Source organism: Lactuca sativa, chromosome 3 (genome assembly GCF_002870075.4).
Source record: "Lactuca sativa cultivar Salinas chromosome 3, Lsat_Salinas_v11, whole genome shotgun sequence".
Taxonomy (NCBI): Eukaryota; Viridiplantae; Streptophyta; class Magnoliopsida; order Asterales; family Asteraceae; genus Lactuca; species Lactuca sativa.
The window spans coordinates 234,349,015-234,363,812 of record NC_056625.2 but is presented as its reverse complement, the minus strand read 5'-3'; positions in this window follow the sequence as shown (position 1 = coordinate 234,363,812).

Here is a 14,798-nt window from a genome sequence, read left to right as displayed (position 1 = left end):
GGTCAACAATTGCCTCAGGCTCTTCGATCAGCCTTTTATTCTCATCCATACTTAACTCTGAGATTGGAATTATGTCGGGAACATCTCCCGTGAATTTCCTCAAATAACACACATGGAAGGTGTTATGAATACCATTGAGTTCTTCGGGCAATTCCAGCTTGTAAGCTTGGTTCCCAATCTTCTGAAGAACTTTGAACGGTCCAATAAACGTTGGACTCAACTTTCCTCGTTTCCCAAATCGTATAAGTCCCTTCCACGGTGAGATCTTTAGCGAAACCGAATCCCCAACTTCTAAGGTTATCAGTAGTCTTTTCTTGTCAGCATAGCTCTTCTGACGATCCTGGGCTGCTAACATTCTTTCCCTAATCACCTTCAACTTTTCAGCAGTCTCATGGACTATCTCGGGGCCCATAAACTGCTTCTCTCCGGCTTCAAGCCAGCAAGACGGCGTACGACACTTCTGTCTATACAAGGCTTGATAAGGTGCCATCTTGATACTTGAGTGAAAACTATTGTTGTAGGAAAATTCTACCAGAGGTAAGTGCTCGTCCCAATTCCCTTGGAATTCGAGGGTACATGCTCTCTGCATATCTTCCAGTGTCTGAATCGTTCTTTCGCTCTGACCATCAGTTTGCGGATGGTAAGCCGTAATCAAACATAATTTCGTACCCAATTCCTCTTGCAGACTCCTCCAAAACCTCGACGTGAAACGACTATCACGATCTGATACAATCATAAGAGGAACACCGTGAAGTCTTACAATTTCCTTCACGTAAGCATTTGCGAGCATATCCATAGACCACTTCTCGTTGGCTGCTATGAAGTGTGCACTCTTGGTGAAACGATCCATGACTACCCAAATCATGTTGTGTCCGTTCTTCGTCCTGGGTAGTTTAGTCACAAAATCCATGGTGATGTCTTCCCATTTACGCATGGGTACAGGTAAGGGTTCTAAACTCCCATACGGTTTCTGATGTTGTGCCTTAACTCTTGCACATATCACACCCTCGGCCACATACTTCGCAACATCGAGCTTCATCGTCGGCCACCAGTAGTAGGGTTTTAGGTCCCTATACGTTTTAGTGCTACCAGGATGAATTGAGTACATGGTCTTATGTTCTTCTTCCATCGTAAGGTCTCTTATTCCTCCCATCCTAGGTATCCAAATTCGATCTTGGAATACCTTCAGTCCTTGACTGTTTGTACCGAACACTAACGTTCTTCCTTTCAGTCATTCTTCTCTAAAGCCTCTTCTTGAGCTTTCCTGATACTTTCCACAATCGTCGAGACGACTTCAATTCTTAACGCTCTTGGCTTTTGCCTTTCAAGATTGACTTTCCGACTGAGAGCATCAGCAACAACATTTGCTTTACCTGGGTGATAAAATATCTCACAGTCATAGTCCTTGAGTAGTTCTAGCCAGCGTCGTTGCCTCATGTTGAACTCCTTCTGATTAAAGAGATACTGGAGACTCTTATGATCAGTGAAGAGCTTGCACTTCGTGCCGTAGAGGTAATGCCTCCATATCTTTAAGGCAAATACTACCGCTACCAACTCCAGATCATGAGTGGGGTAGTTCTTTTCGTGCTCTTTCAACTATCGAGATGCGTATGCTATCACCTTTTCTCTTTGGGTCAGAACACAACCCAAACCTACTCCAGAAGCGTCACTATAAACCGCGAAATCTTCAACTCCATCGGGTAGAGAAAGTATTGGTGCTTCACATAACTTCTTCTTTAGCTTCTCGAATGCCTCATCGTGTTTTTCACTCCACGTATACGTAGCTCCTTTATGGGTCAAAGCTGTTAACGGAGCAACTATCGAAGAAAAGCCTTGGATAAATCGTCGATAATATCCGGCTAATCCTAGAAAGCTTCGAATCTCTGTGGGACTCTTCGGATGTTCCCACTTCATCACAGCCTCAATCTTTGCGGGGTCAACCATTATCCCTTATTGGTTAACCACGTGACCCAAGAACTGGACTTCTCGAATCCAAAAGTCGCATTTGGAGAACTTAGCGTAAATCTTCTCCTTCTTTAACACTTCCAACACTTCCTGTAGATGCTTGCCATGCTCCTCTTGGCTTTTCGAGTAGATCAGAATGTCGTCGATGAACATTATCACAGATTTATCGAGGAAGGGTTTACAAACCATATTCATCAAATCCATGAATTCTGTTGGAGCATTGGTTAGTCCGAATGGCATAACCAAGAACTCATAGTGTCCATATCTTGTTCTGAATGCAGTCTTCTCAATATCCTGCTCTCTCACCTTCAGATGATGATATCCTGACCTAAGATCGATCTTTGAGAAGTAGCACGAACCTTGCAGTTGATCGAATAGGTTATCAATCCTCGGTAATGGATACTTGTTCTTCACTGTTGCCTTATTCAGCTCTCGGTAGTCTATACACATTATCATACTTCCGTCCTTCTTCTTCACGAATAACACCGGAGCTCCCCAGGGTGATGAACTAGGTCGGATGAAACCGTTGTCCAACAGCTCTTGAAGTTGCGTCATGAGCTCCTTCATCTCCGTCGGTGCTAATCGGTAAGGTGCTTTTGCTATCGGTGTTGTTCCTGGTAACAAGTCGATACGAAACTCCACTTGCCTATCAGTTTGTAATCCGGGAAGATCTTCGGGAAAGACTTCCGGATAATCACACAAAACCGGTATATTCTGCACCTCTTTCTTCTCCTTCTTAGCATCGATTACGAATGCCACGTACGATGCACATCCTTTGGACAAACATTTCCTGGCTTTCATCAGGGAGATGATTCCAGAATTCATTATGCATTTGTCCTCGTACACCATAAATGATTCCTTTCCGGGTGGGTTTACCCTTACTATTTTCTTTCGGCATTGAATCTCAGCATTATAGGCGCTAAGCCAATCCATACCCAAAACGATGTCAAAACCGTTGAACTCTATGGGTAATAGCTCTTCGTGGAATTCGTTTCCGTTTAGGTCAATGACGATGTTCCTGATACGATTACTAACAGGTACGAATTTGCCACTGGCAACTTCTACAATCAGGGGGATTATCTAGTTTTTCTACAGACAATGCTAATTTCCCACCAAATTTATGCGACACAAAGGAGTAGTTGGCTCCGGAATCAAATAGTATATTTGCAGGCAAACCATTTACAAGAAAGGTACCTGAAGCGACGTCTGCTGCCTCCTTCGCAGCCTCGAGCGTCATCTGGAAGGCTCTCGCCTTCGGCTTCGGTGGTATGTTGGGTCTTCCTGCCTCCTTCTTCTTCAGGCAATCCTTTGAAATGTGTCCCTCCTCGTTGCACTCATAACAGACCTTCTTAGTGAACGTGCATTCGTTGGCGTAGTGCCCGGGCTTTCCGCATTTGAAACAAGTGACCCCTCCGTCACACTTACCCTGGTGCTTCTTGTTGCACTTGTCACACCACTTCGCTTCTGATCCTCCTCCTCTCGAACCAGACTTTGAGAATCTACCTTTCTTACTGGACCTCGAGGATCCGTCGAATTTCCTTTTCTCTCCTACTTCCGCTCTCTCCAGACCCTTCTCTCGTATCTGGGTCTCCACATTCTTAGCAGCCCAGATGGCGGCTTTCAGAGTGGTAGTTTGCTTGACCATTGGACCGAAGTCCGCTGGTAATCCGAGGGCAAATTTGTTAACCTTGGAGAGTTCAGTTGGGACGAGGTGAGGAACAAGCTTCATTTTCTCAGTAAAGCTTGCAGCGTATTCAGTAACGCTCATTCTTCCCTTCTTCAGATTCTGGAATTCGTTGTTGATTTCCAGAAGATCCTGCTTAGAGCAGTATTGCATCTTCAACTGTACCAAAAAATCCTCCCACGACATCTTGCTTGCTTCACCTTTGGGCATTGAGTCAGCTAGTAGCTTCCACCAGCTTAGTACTCCAGATTTCAACAGAGGAACCGTGAGAGCGGTCTTCTGTCTATTGCTACACTTGCAACTCTCGAACACCGTCTCCATCTCAGAGATCCAGTTCATGACTTCCACCAGCGTCGGGCTTCCAGATAGACTCAGTGGCTTGGATGCCATGAAATCCTTGTATTTGCATCCATGTCCATTATTTCCTCCATCCTGGTGGTTTTGCCTAACTATCGGTGGGTTGGCTTGACCAACAGTCCCACTGTAGTTTCCCTCCTCAGTCTGCCCTTCGTTCAACTCGGACTGTTCGATCTGAATAGCCTCTTCCTCTCGATTTTGCTGGAGCAAACATCTGGTTTCCTCCATTTGACGATCCAACATCGCCTGGATCATCGCTTGCACTCCGGCCATCATGACTGGTTCAGGCGCAACTTCTTCTACAACATGTATTTGCTGAACCAATAGGGGTTGGTTCCTATCTCCATTTGCGTTTACCTTTCCGCTACGGGTCCTTGCCATCTTGATCTATACACCGAATAAGGTGAATTTAGATCTTTATTTAGGATAGACGTTTAAATTGTCCTTATCACTCCGAAACATTTACATGGTAGTTCTAATATCGTAGTCGTACGTTTAGAATCCTAAACACATAAGGTTTCCAGATCCGGTCAGCAACAGACCATAGATCCGAACAAATTACAGCATATCATGCACAAAGCATTTAGCACATAAAAGCATTTTAGGCACAATTCCTAAAATAAGCTAGTGCTCACACCTCACAATCATCGCTTAGCATTCTATGTTTAACTCTAGAAATCCTACAAATTCCTAGTTCGCTTAAACTAATGCTCTGATACCAACTGTGACATCCCCAAAATCACGACCAGAAAAGACCGATTTTGTTTATGCTTTGTTCAAAAATCAGAGTAACATTTTAAATAAAAGTGTTGCGGAATTTGTCCCAAAACACAATATGATGAATATTTATCAAAAGCATTTCCATAGAAATGTATTTCATTAAAAGACTTGGGATGTCATGTTCGTACAGATCAAAGGCATAAACAGTACTATATAAGCCTTACTACATTATTTCATATCTATAGGCCTATATCCATAATCCCTCGTCCAACATCACATCTATGCTCAAGCGCCACTACCTGTAATACATAAAACTTAGTGGGTCAGGCTTGGGAGCCTGGTGAGCACATAGGGTTTTCAACCCATAATAAATAAGTTTATTAATTTCATCAATCAACAATAACCCAATTACCCATTCCCGTTATCCTCACTTTACGTCTCTAAACACCTATCATAAGGTACCTAGCCTAAGGATCATCATCGGGATGGACACTACTGCTAAGGGGATTCCTTAACAATAAATGTCCTAAAGGCAACCATGTGGGGGATGGAGTACACCGGTGAGCACATCGTTCACAAACACCTACAGGTTGCGAGTCTGCTAGTGTTCCACTGGATTGTCTAGAAGAGTCTGTGGTCGTCATCCATACTCCGCGAGATGACAAAATCAACAACATCAACATCGAGGCCTCTCATCATTTTATCACACATCACCTATTACATCTACCCATGTTTTACCCCAACATTTTCATAGATATAAAATGCATATACAGTTTAAATCATTGAAAACATGTATAACAATGTTCATCCAACATAGATAGCAAGTATTCAAGTAATATGCACACATAGCATGTAATTCATATAAAATACTTCGTATCTATGTGTAAGCTGAAAGTAACTATGCACTCACCTGAAAGGTGGTGACTCAGCACTCGGACAGCGCTTCGATACTCTCAAAACGATTTTCTTTCGATAAAATCTAGTACCAATACCACTAGGGTTTAGTCTAACGATAACCGCGACAAATTAATTAGTCTGACTATTATTATTATTATTATACAAGCGTTAATAACAATCAATATAACTCATAATAATAGCCCAAATAATTATTTTAAGGACCTAATAACATTCCTATAATTATTTGAAAGTTATATTAAAAATTGCATAAGCGTAGCACACATACAGCGAATTTTATCGAAAATCGGAACTTATTTGGAACAGCGTTTCGAAACCGAAACGCTCTTTTTCTCGGGACTCCGGGAGCCTCGGGGCTTCCTTCGGGTGCTGGGGAGGTTCCCTAGGGTTTAGGAGTGTCTAGGACACTTAGAGAGAGAAAGGAGTTAGAGAGAAAAGTGAAAAAGGTGTGAAAAATGAGGAACTCTCGGCCCCCTTTTATAGCCTGCGAGGCCTCGGATTACGCTGGGCGTAAGGCTCGGATAAGGGCGCCACCTCGGACCAGATGTCTCGCACTCCGGAAGAAGATAAGGGAGAGGGTACGCGGGGCGTAAGCGAGGCGACGTGTCATCATCCGAAGCGAGGACTGTGGGCCCAAGCGACGGTCAGGATTAAGCCACGTCATCAGTCCATGCCTCAGCTTCACAAATTCACTTTCCAACTTTAAAAATTCGTAAATTTCACATACGAGATCCGTTTTTGACGTTCTTTATATCCACGCGAAGGTGGAAACGTACGCTACAAATTTCGTTTAGACTCCGTCGGCTAATTTTGACTCGATTTTAAATTTTATATTATTAACCGGCCGGGACAGGATTGGTCCGTTAAGTCCTCATAACTTCTTCATCCGACATCTGTTTTCGCCCATCTTTTTCTCGTTACGCTACTCTTAACGAGATCTTCGATTCTGGTTTAGGTCATGTCGGCTAGAAATCACTCGATCTAATATTCGAATTTCGGGCTGTACACTGCTAATCCGAAACTTCGAAAAATAATAACTTCTTCACACGAAGTCAGATTTGGGCGTTCTTTTTATCGATGTTCTTAGTTTAACCTATTCTACGACTTTCGTTTAGATCGCTAAGGCTAAATCTCGCTCTATCGTAAATTCACTATTTACGCTTCCCGGTATCGTGCCGGTTCTGTCGCGACTTCGTTATAACTCGGATTTCGGTGTTCTTTATATCTCCAGAATCCTTGTTTCGACCACTACAACTGTATGTAAAGATATCAGACTTATCTCACACTTTAATTTTGACGCTTATTTTTATTCTTTATTAATTATACATTTATAATTAAATAATAAACACATAAACACACATAATTCACATAATACTCAAATATTTCATCTTTATTACTTCAAAAAGAGTTACAATAGTTGACCTAGACTATTACATTGAAAAAAATTCTTAGCCCTGAAACCCGGGAGTTATAGTATGCCTTAGAGACTGCCGCACATATCCTTAATCTAGTCCCAACAAATAAGGTTGCCAAAACACCTCATGAGATGTGGAGAGGGAAGGTTCCCTCGTTGACACATATCAAGGTTTGGGGTTGTCAAGCTTTCGTTAGACTAGAGACTCACAAAAAGCTTGAGACTTGAAGTGAGCGATGTATTTTCATCGGCTACCAACATAAGTCCTTTGGATACTTGTTCTACAAACCTGGTGAAAATGTGGTTTTTGTAGCATGAAGGGGAGTTTTCCGCGAGAGGAAACTCATATGCAAAGAAGAAAGTGGGAGTACAATTGATCTTGAAGAAATTCAAGTATCAAGCGATGAAGGAACCTCTAACACTAGCACTCAACCTGAGGAAGAAATTCCCGTTGAACCTATTGACGAGTCATTACCTCTTAGGCGTTCCACTTGAGTTAGAATGACACATGAGTTTTATGGTTTCCATATTACTACAAATGGTGATACGTTTATCAGTGATAGTACACTGATAAATTTAGATGATCCTTCTAACTACAAGGAAGCTATGGCGGACCCTGAGTCTGCTAAGTGGAAAAAGGTGATGGACAACGAGATCCAATCCATGTATGACAATCAAGTTTGGAACTTGGTTGAAAATGTACTAGGTCGTAAGATAGTTGGGTGAAAATGGATCTTCAAGAAAAAGATCGACATGGATGGAAAGGTACACACTTTCAAGGCTCGATTGGTGGCGAAGGGATTTACTCAAACCCCATTACTCAAACCCCATGGGTTGACTATAATGAGAGCTTCTCACCAGTGGCTAAAATTTAATCTATTAGGGTTACGTTAGCTATAGTTGCGTTTCATGATTATGAAATCTAGCAGATTGATGTCAAAACCGCTTTCCTTAATGGAAAGCTGGCTGAAGATGTTTACATGAGTCGGCCAGAGGGTTTTGTGGATACTAAATACCCCAATAGAGTGTGTAAGCTTGAGAAATCAATCTATGGATTGAAGCAAGCTTCTTGCAGATGGAATCTTTGCTTCCATGAGAAAGTCAAAGAGTTTGGATTCTCTAGGAGTAAAGATGAGTGATGTGTATATGTCAAAGCTAGTGGGAGTATAGTCAACTTTCTAGTATTGTATTTTGACGACATACTACTTATAGGAAACGACGTTCCAAGCTTGTAGGAAGTTAAGTCCTGGCTTGGAAAGTGTTTCGCTATGAAGGATCTAGGAGAGGCTGCATATATTCTGGGAATAAGGATTCTGAGAAATAGGAGTAGAAGACTAATTGGACTTAGTCAAAGTACTTACTTGGATAAAGTGCTAAAGTGTTTTAGCATGGAGAATTCCAATAAAGGAGAGTTGCTTATCTAGAGCAATACCAAAATGAGTATGAATCAGAGTCTGAGTACTGATGCAGACATAGCAGAAATAAGTTGAGTTCCATATGCTTCCGCCATTGGATCGATCATGTATGCTATGACACGTACTCGCCCTGATGTGGCTTTTGCTTTGAGCATGGTTAGTCGATATCAAGGGAACCCGGGTAAGGCTCACTGGATAGCGGTCAAGAACACTCTTAAGTATCTACGAAGGACAAAGGACTGGGTCCTTGTGCTTGATTGCAGTGATGACTTAAGAGTTACAGGATATAGTGATGCCAGCTTTTAGACTGATAGAGACAACTTTCATTCTTAATCAGGCTGGGTGTTGTAACAGCCCGGAATTTCAAATATTGATATAACTATGATTTTGGGGGTGTTTTAAGAGGGGACTCGGCGAGTTGGAGCCTAGACTCGCCGAGTAGGATCGCAGACCGGGTCGCGGGTTCGCGACTGGACTCGACGAGTCCAGATAGGGACTCGGCGAGTCTACGCTGTTTGGCAAAAACCCTAACCGTTCAGGTTTGGGACGTATAAGAGGCACTGATTGGCTGTCATTGTTCAGTTTAGCCTTCTGAGAAGAACCCTAAATCGAGTGGGTGCATCTGGAGCAAAGTCTAAGGGCCATTGTTGATCTTGGAAGAGTTGTTGTGCAAGGAAGAGAAGGGATTGGCTAAAGGAGCAGCAAGGGAGTCACATTCTGAGGATTGGGGACACAGAGAATACATCATCCAGGTAAGAATTCGAGTATACTCTGCTATGTTGATGTGTTTATGGAATTAGGGTTTGTGGAACCCTTTTGTGATTAGATTGAATGCTACCCTAGTCCCCCAAACGATTGTGACTCTGTATTAGGACCTTTGTAGGTCCAGAATGTCCCATGCCTGTGCATTTCGGGAATTGATGAAGGATTTGGATTGGAATCCTTATGCCTTAGGTCAAAATGTGAATTATGAATCATGGGGTGTATCATGAGCACTGAAATGAGGACCTTACGTGGTGGATCAGTCTAGGAAGGCCAGACTTATGAATGGTCGGAGCGGTTCTGACCTTAGAAGGCAGTTGAGCGGTTGCATGGCATGGACTCGCCGAGTCCGATGAACAGACTCGGCGAGTAGCTTGAAGAATAACTGGGACTCGTCGAGTTATTCTTCAGACTCGGCGAGTTGAGTCGGGGTGGCCCCGCGATTCTTCCAGGAGGAACTCGTCGAGCAAAAAGGGGATACTCGACGTGTAGAAAGGGAATCTTAAGGAATCGGTGAGTCAAGGGCGAGTGGACTCAGAGTCGTTGAACTCGGCGAGTCTTGGGGTGACTCGGCGAGTTAGGTCGCGGGTTAAGTGAAGTTCTGAGTATGGGGACACGGCGAGTCATAGGGTTGACTCGGCGAGTAGGGTCAGTCAGGGGTTGACTTTGACCTTGTCTTTGACCAAGGATTGACTAGTGGTTCCAGGGGTATTTTGGTAATTGTTGTTTATCGTTTGAGTTCAGTGCATTGGTGGCTATCCAGGGGTGGAGATCGTATCAGTGATCGGAGCAGCTTGAGCTATCTGTTCAGTCGGCAGTTTCGAGGTGAGTTATCCTCACTATATCGCTAGGGTTTATGGCACCAAGGCCAACCCTTTTATTGGATAGAAATCCGGGTAGTTGTCAGTTGTTATATGTTATGGGCCGGAAGGCATTACTATGTGGACCGGAAGGTCATGGCCTGGAAAGGCGTATGTAAGCATTTAGTATGTTGACTGATTCATAGGGTAATGTTATGATAGTGACCGGCTAGACCAGTATCTTGTTAGAGTAATGCTATGATATGTGATCTGTTGATCGATTGTTGTCAATGAACTGCTATATGGTTGCTTGTTATGTTATATGTGTATCTTATGCTTATGGGCCGGAAGGCAATATGATATGGGCCGGAAGGCGATTATGTTGTGTGATGGAAGTCCCCTGAGACACATGGACCGGAAGGTCAGGGCCTGGAAAGGCGTATATGTGGTTGGTATTCTGGGGGTATCTCACTAAGCTTTCGGGCTTACAGTTGTGGTTTTATGTTTCAGGTTCTCAAGAGTCTGTGGCAAGGCAAAGGCGTGATCGTACCGTTCCTCGCGTTGGTGTTTTATGAATTGAACCTGGGAAATACTCTGTTAAAATAATGTATTGAAAACCTTTTTGTAACAACATTATTAAAATGAGTGGCTTTTGAAAAGTTTTAATTGTTTTGAAATTTTGGGCGTTACAGGTGTTTAGCCTAAATGGAGGAGCCGTGACTTGGAAAAGTTACAAGCAGGAGACCATAGCTGATTCTACATGTGAATGGGAGTATATAGTTGCGAGTGAAGTGTCAAAGGAGGTTATATGGTTGAAGAACTTCATTGGAGACCTTGAAGTTGTGCCATCCATAAAAGAGCTCATGGAGATTTTATGCGATAATGAAGGAGCAGTTGCCTTGACTAAGGAACCAAGAGATCATGGAAGATCTAGACATATCTACAGAAAATATCACTTTATTAGACATCGGGTAGAAAAGGGACTCCTCATCACCAATGGGGTATCATTAGAAGATACAGATCCCCTCACAAAGGATCTGAGTAGGATCAAGCACGTTCAACATGCAATGAGAATTGGTCTGAAGGATGATATTAGTTTTAGTGATTAGATAGACATTTAGAAACTTGTAAAAATATAAATGTAATGGACATTTGATGATTAAGTAATGGAGATTTATTTATAAGTATTGTTTACTATCTTTTGTAAATTGTTTATCATTGTGTTTCACTTTTGCATGTTTTACTTCCCAGATAATTGGATTATTCAAAGTATCCACAATCAATCATACTTTAGAAGTAAGTAATGAATTAAGACTGTCACGAATTGGCTTGTAGATTGTCTAAGTGTTTAGACATAACAATGGTTGCTGCAATGTTCATGAGTACTTTTGAAATGGGGATTTAAGTATTGGATTAAAACCACGATCATAGAATTACTTCAATGAATTTATCATGAGTAATTATGAGACGATAATATCGTATAATCTTTAAACCGAGGCATATGAGTTGCTGTTTACGAGTTGGTTGTGCATTGATAATGCATAAACGCATCAGTAACTTGATGTTATAAAATGTATGTTGTGTATGATTTGATGAGTAAATAGTACAAGCATATACGTCAAAAATTGTCTGTTCCTTTTTCCCTAAGGGGTAAAAGCGATATCTTAGGCCCCTCGATGATTTGGTGTTGACTTATGTGTCGGGCCCGGTCAGGACTATATTGATGTGTTCAATTAATTTCCTTGACATACAAGTCAGAAATCGGGAAACAAACTATTGGAGAATGAGAATGATTCTATTCATATCTTGAAGAACAGAGGACTATATGATCCCTTATCTTAGGACATCTAACTGACTAGCTCAGAGTTCGACAGCGGCTTTTGGAAGCTACGATTGTTGGTCAAATTTTGAGGTCATACTTGCAATCATAGTTATTAGGTGTCTAAGCCCATAACTGTAATTGGTATGTACTTGATTTGATAGTATCATGGTCCTTTCGGGTTGCCTTCACTCTTGCAACTTGACAGGATGAATTTTGGAGAGAGAGGTTGAATTTATAAATTGGAATAATAAATTGATTTATTAGTGTATTATGAGAATAATATATTAATTAGAAATCATGTTATTTAATTAGTATTTAATCATGAATTAATTTGGAATTAATTTTGGGATTAAAAGAACTGATTAAAGGAACATGGGCTGTTTTGCAAATCATTTATAGTTGTGAAACTGGGCTACTGGACTCCTTAGATAGGAATGGACGAAAATTATAGGGAGGCCCTATAAGTATTCGTCCAAGGCCTCTTGATGAGGAGTCCATGGGATGCTTAAGTCTTAAGCAGGAAATTAGGGTTTCCTCCAACAAACCCTAGCCGCCCTCAACTATATAAAGACCCTACCTCCTTAAAGTTTCGGTATATGCTCATTGTTGTTGGGTTTTGAGCACTATAACACCCCTATGGTGCACATGCAACCCTAGATACTTTGGATCTATGTTTTCTCTAATTATACATGCAATTTCAATTTTCCAAAGCATTCATCCTAACTAGCATACAATTGAGAATATACAACATAAAACCAAGTTAGATGAATACCTATTAGTGTAGCCTGGAGTTCTTGACCTTTAAAAGCTTTAACACCTCAAATGTGATGCTCTAATGTGTCACAAATACCAAATGCAAGAGGAGGCTTATGAGAAGTGGCTAGGAAGCTCAAAATCGGATATCACTCTTCTTAGAATGCATGGGGGCGATTTTGGTGACTATGGGGTTCCTTTTATAGTGTGGGAAAGTCTTGGGTTACATCCATGCAAACCCTAATGCACCATGACCCTTCATATCTCTTAGGTTACACATGTTAAAACTTTATGGACTATCACATATGTTTATCCCACCTTAACCAACCATGGATCATTAGCCCAACTATAAGTATTACTGATTTACATAATCAGTTCCCGTATATTTAATCAGCCTCTTTTGATCACTAAATTAATTCCAAATTAATTCTTGATCAATACTAATTAAATAATATGATTTCTCAACTAATATATTATACTTATAATATATTAATAAATCACAAATAACCTATTCTCATAAATTCCATCCTATCAAATTGCTCTGATGAAGGCAACCCAAAAGGACCATGCTACAATAGGGTCAAGTACATCCCAATTATAATTATGGCCTTAGACACCTAATCCAACAGTCTCCCATTTGGATAAGTCTAATAAATATAATTGCCAATGCAACTTCAAAATCTAATTAGCAATCATAGCTCTCAAAAGCCGTCGTCGAAGTATGACCCAGTCAATGACATGTCCTTTAGATAAGGGATTGTATAATACTCTGTTCTACAAGAAATTGTGTGGAAAAATACATGGAACATACTCATACTTATTGTCCAACAGTTTGTTTCCTGATTTCTAATTTGTTTGACATAGAACTTAATTAAACACATCAATTGAGTTCTGGCCGGGCTCGACACATAACCCAAAACAAAATCATCGAGGGGCCCAAGATATCTCTTTTAATCCTCTTAGGATAAAAGGAACATATAAACTTCGACTTATATGCTTGTACTAACTACTCGTTAAATCATGCATAACGATACATTTTATAACATCAAGTTACTGATGCGTTTTCATACCATCAGTGCACAACCAACTCATAGCCAATAACTCATATATATTGGTTTGAATATTAAATGATATTATCGTCTCACTATCACTGGTGATAAATTCCATGAAGTGATTCATATGAGCGTGAGTTTAATCCAATACTCAAATCTTATTTCAAGAGCACTCATGAATGTTGTAGCAAACTTTTGCTATGTCTAACACCTTAGACAATCTACAAGCCAATTCATGACAATCTCGACTCATAACCTACTTCCAAAGTATGATCGAATGTGGATAGTTTGAATAATCTTATTATTCCGGAAGTCAAAGCGTGCAAAAGTGAAACAATAGTAAATAATTGACACAATATAGTAACTTTAATTATAAATAAAACTCCTTTTATTCAATCATCAAATGTCAATTACAATTTAGCTATTACAAGTTTCTAAATATTTATCTAATCACCAAAAATAATATCGTCCTTTAGCCCAATGCCCCTTGCATGCAGCAAGTGCTTAACCCTACTCAGTCCCTTCGTAAGGTGATCTTTTGGGTTGTCCTCTGACGATACCCTCTTTACAACGAAGCGTCCTTCTTATACTTGATGTCTTATGAAGTGGTATTTTCTGTCGATATGCCTTGATCTTCCATGATCTCTCGGTTCCTTGGTTAAGGCAACCACCCCTCCATTATCACAAAAAATCTCTATAGGCTCCTTTATGGATGGTGCAACTCCGAGGTCTCCGATGAAGTTTTTCAACCATATCACCTCCTTCGATGCTTCACTCGCTGCTATGTACTCTGATTCGCACGTTGAATCAGCTATAGTCTCCTGCTTGCAACTTTTCCATGTTACTGCTCCTCCATTTAGGGTAAAAACCCATCCCGACTGAGAGTGCAAATTATCTCTGTCGGTCTAAAAACTGGTGTCCCAATACCCTGTCACTCTCAAGTCATCACTCCCACCGAGGGTAAGGAACTAGTCCTTAGTCCTCCGTAGGTACTTAAGAATGTTGTTTACTGCAGTGCAGTGAGCTTTACCAGGATTCCCTTAATATATGTTGACCATGCTCAAAGCAAATGCCACATCAGGGCGAGTACAAGTCATAAGATACATGATTGAGCCAACTGTGGAAGAATATGGTACTCG